Source organism: Chiloscyllium plagiosum, chromosome 16 (assembly GCF_004010195.1).
Source record: "Chiloscyllium plagiosum isolate BGI_BamShark_2017 chromosome 16, ASM401019v2, whole genome shotgun sequence".
In the NCBI taxonomy this organism is placed as follows: domain Eukaryota; kingdom Metazoa; phylum Chordata; class Chondrichthyes; order Orectolobiformes; family Hemiscylliidae; genus Chiloscyllium; species Chiloscyllium plagiosum.
The window spans coordinates 76,120,570-76,125,220 of record NC_057725.1 but is presented as its reverse complement, the minus strand read 5'-3'; the positions used below and the strand labels follow the sequence as shown (position 1 = coordinate 76,125,220).

The 4,651-nt window shown below is 42.7% G+C and overlaps 1 protein-coding gene across 1 annotated transcript in view; it reads left to right on the top strand.

Moving 5' to 3' along the window:
- Positions 1 to 4,651, top strand: part of LOC122558023 (WD repeat-containing protein 70) — a gene marked incomplete at its 5' end in the record, with an annotated part of 164,961 nt that overhangs the window by 82,614 nt on the left and 77,696 nt on the right. The gene's annotated exons all lie outside the window — the stretch shown is intronic.

Genomic DNA, 4,651 nt, shown 5'->3' with positions numbered 1-4,651 from the left:
CTTCCTATAGGAAGGATGTTGTGAAACTCGAAAGGGTTCAGAAAAGATTTACAAGGATGTTGCCAGGGTTGGGGGATTTGAGCTAGAGGGAGAGGTTGAACAGGCTGGGGCTGTTTTCCCTGGAGCATCAGAGGCTGAGGGGTGATCTTGTAGAGGTTTACAAAGTTATGAGGGGCATGGATAGGGTAAATAGGCAAAGTCTTTTCCCTGGGGTCGGGGAGTCCAAAACTAGAGTGCATAGGTTTAGGGTGAGAGGGGAAATATATAAAAGAGACTTAAGAGACTCTGTTTTTCACGCAGAGAGCAGTACATGTATGGAATGAGCTGCCAGAGGAACTGGTGGAGGCTAGTGCAATTGCAACACTTAAAAGGCATTTGGATGGGTATATGAATAGGAAGGGTTTGGAGGAATATGGACCGGGTGCTGACAGGTGGGACGAGATTGGGTTGAAATATCTGGTCGGGTTGGACCGAAGGGTCTGTTTCTGTGCTATACGTTTCTATGACTCTGACTCTAAATGCAGTTTGACCAGATCCTTAGTACATCTCTGTTCTTATATTCTAGCCCTGTTTAAATGAATGCAAACATCACATTTTGCCTTCCCAGTTACCAACTAAACCTGCATGTTAACCTTAAGAGAATCCTGAACAGGAACTCGCAAGTCAATTCATACTTGCCTGCATTGTATTCCACCTGCGACTTCTTTGCCCATTCTCTTAGCCTGTCCAAGTCTTCAACAGCCTTCTTGTTTGCTCAACAATACTTGTCCCTCCAACTATCTTTGTGTCATGTGCAAACATAGAAAAAAATGCCCTCAGTTCCTTAGTCCACATCATTAATGTATGTCATGAATAGGTAGGTCCCAACGCAGACCCCTATATGACTAAAAATGTCACTGGCTGCCATTCCAACTTTGTGACTTCTGCCAGTCAGCCATTTCTCTATCCATGCTGGTGGTATCTTGCCCCTAACACCATGGACTCCTATCTAATTTACCAGTCTTCTATGCAGTATTGAATTGAATTTATTGATACGTGTACCGAGGCACAGTGAAAAGCTTTGTCTTGCGAGTGAAGTAGCATAGATAAGTAAAAAGTAGATAAACAGCGGCAAAAACAAAAACACAGGTACAGGCGAATATTAAGAGTTTGAGAGTCCATTCAGTATTCTAACAACAGTAGGGTAGAAACTGTTTTGAAACTGGCTGGTGCATGTGTTCAGCTTCTGTTCCTTCTCCCCGATGGTGAGGTTGTAGAAAAGCATTGCCAGGGTGGGATGGATCTTTGAGAAAGCTGGCGGCCTTTCCTTGACACCAGGCCTGGTAGATGGATTCTGTAGATGGGAGGTTGGCCTTTGCGATTGTCCGGGGCGAGTTCACCACTCTCTGTAACCGTCTCCGATCCTGAATGGTACAGTTGCCATACCAGGTAGTGATACATCCAGACAGAATGCTGTCAATGGTGCACCTATAAAAGTTGGCAAGGGTATTCACCATCATGCCAAATTTCTTCAGCTTTCTGAGGAAGAAGAGACTTTGTTGGGCCTTTATAACCAGTGCGTCCACATGAAGAGTCCAAGAAAGCTTGTTGTGGATGACCACTCCCAGGAACTTGACACAATCTACTCGTTCCACCTCTGTGCTGTTAATGTGTAGGGCGGCATGAGTAACATCAATAATGAGTTCCTTGGTTTTGCTGGCATTGAGAGCTAGGTTGCTGTCAGTGCACCATTTTTCCAGGTCTTCCACCTCCCATCTGTAGTCTGTTTCGTCGCCGTCTGAGATTCGATCGATTATGGTGGTGTCATCAGCGAACTTGTAAATGTCATTAGTCTGGTATTTGGTAACGCAGTCATAGGTATACAATGAGTACAATAGGAGGCCGAGTACACACCCCTGGCGGTCCAGTGTTAATGAGGATGAAATATTGTCCCCAATCTTCACTGATTGTGGCCCGTGGATCAGGAAACTGAGGAGCCAATTGCAGAGAGTGGGGCTTAGTCTGAGATCACTAAGTTTAATAATCAGTCTTGAGGGGGTAATAGTGTTGAAAGCTGAACTGTAGTCAATGAGTAGCATTGTTACATAGCTGTCCTTGGTGTCAAGATGTTCTAGGGAGGAGAGAAGGGCAAGTAATATGGCATCTGATATGGATCTGTTGGTCCGATAGGCAAATTGGAGTGGGTCAAGCGTAGTGGGGAGGCTGGAATTGATTAATGCCATTACCAGCCATTCAAAGCACTTCATGACCACCGAAGTTAGGGCCACTGGAAGGTAATCATTGAGACATGCTGCATGAGCCACCTTAGGATGATGTTGGCCCTATTGAAACAGGCAGGCACAGTGGCCTGCTGCAGGGAGACGTTGAAGATGTCGAAGAAGACCTCCACTTGCTGATTTGCGCATGCTCTGAGTGCACAGCCTGGTACTTCATCTGGTCCCGTCACTTTCCTTTGATTCACACAAAGGAAAACTGATCTGATGTCTGATGCAGTGACTGTTGGAATAGGTTCGTCAGGACTTGTCACAATAGATGTTACTTCTCTGCTGAAATTTTGCTCAAAGCGAACATAGAAGGCATTGAGATGATCGGGGAGGGATGTGTCATCATCTGCTACCTTACACTGTCTCTTTTTAGAACCTCTTTTTAGTATCTTGTCAGAAGACTTTTGGAAATCCAAATAGATCATGTCCACTGGCTCTCCTTTGTCAAACTGGTCATTACCTCCTCTACGAATCCAAACCAATTCATCAGGCATGAACTTCTCTGATTCTGCAATCCATGTAGTCCACATCTCATCCTTGATCATGAACTCTAAAAGTTTTCTAAAGTTTCCTTCTGCCTCTCTCCCTTCTTAAACAGGGGTGTTACATTAGCCATTTTCCAATCCTCTTGGACCTTCCTTGACTCCAGTGATTCACCAACAAAGCCTTTACAATCTCCTCAACAGTCTCCTTGAAAACTCTAGTGTGTAGTCCATTTGTTCCAGATAATTTATGCACCTTTAGACCTTTCATATTCCCCAGCACCTCCTCCTCAGTGATGGCCATTATACTCACCTCTGCCCTCGACTGCTAGAAGTTATGATATGCCGCTGGTGTCTTCCAGTGTGAAAAGTGATGCAGAATACTAATTCATTTCCTGTTTATTGGGGAGGGATGCCAAAGAGGAGCCTCAAGTTCTGTCTTTAGCAGTACAAACAACCTTTCTTCAGAGATGTTTGTAGGGGATATGTCGGGGAGACCAGAGAATCCACCTTTCACGTGGAGCTCAGTTGCCCTCTTAATTAGGGCTCAGATCAGAGGAGAAGTCAATGACACTTTAACTTGCTCATTGAATACAGTATTCTTATACATTTCTCATTACAATAATTACATGCAACATTAATGTCATTGTTCCATTCCACTGAAATTGCCATGCTATTGCCATCACAGATTCATCATTGAGAGAGGGGCAGGACTGGCAACCTCAGTCAGGGAAAGGTGCAAAAGTGGAGATGGTGTTGCATTATTAGGGAATCAGTTACTGCAATAAGGAGGGCTTTTAGCTTGGAAGGGTCACCAAATGTGGCTTTTTGGGTGGAGTTTAAGAATAAAAAGGGGGCAGTCATATTTTTAGGAGTGGACTATAGGTCCCTGAATTGTCAATGGGCAATTGAGGAGCAGGTATGTTGGCAATTCACTAAGGCATGTAAAAGTAATAGTTGGGTAATTATATATGGGGATTTCAACTACCCCAGCATTAATTTGGGTGATGATAGTTTAAAGGCTTAGAGGGGGATGATTTCTTGAAATGTATACAAGGACCTTTTTGTATCAACATGCGAACAGTCCAAGAACAGATGGTGCAGTGCTGGACCGAATTCTGGGGAGTGAAGCTGGACAGGTGCTCACGGTGACATTGCAAGAGTATTTTAGTGATAGTGACCACAACACTGTATATTTTAAAAACAGAAATTGCTGGAGAAACTCAGCAGGTGTTACAACATCTGTGGAAGGGTCACTGGACTTGGAATGTAAACTCTGCTTTCTCTTCACAGATGCTGCCAGACCTACTGAGTTTCTTTTTTTTCAATAGATATTTTTATTGAAAGTTTAACATGTTTTTACAAGTTTACTAATAAAAAACCCAAGTATAAACATTGATATACAATTAAATCTTAAATAAATAATAGCCAAAATCTATTAAACAAAAGAAGAGATACTGAAAAGAAAAAAAAAGAAAAAACTCAACTAACTACTAATCTAACCTACAACTAACCAGAGTGTATGATTAAATCTCTTACATTATTCAAGAAAAGAAAAAAACGATGGATAACACAGAAATTTAGTAAAGTACATGCTTGGAATGTGTTAACATCAGATCATAACAAAACCCGTATTCATGCGGGATTCCTCTCCCAAGGGGCCCTGGACCAGCCAGGGTCGTTGTCTCAATTAGATAAAAGCCCTTGATAGAATAGGCGAAATATCTGTATCTGTAATTCAAGAAGGGCTGCCATATTTTACAGAATAATTAATTTTTTTGGTGCACCATGTTTATAAGGAAGTCAAGGGGAATATATTCCATGATTATGCTGTGCCAATTTGAGAGTCCAGGAGGGCCCTCAGCCACCCAATTTACCAAAATAGTTTTCCTTGCACAGAAAGAG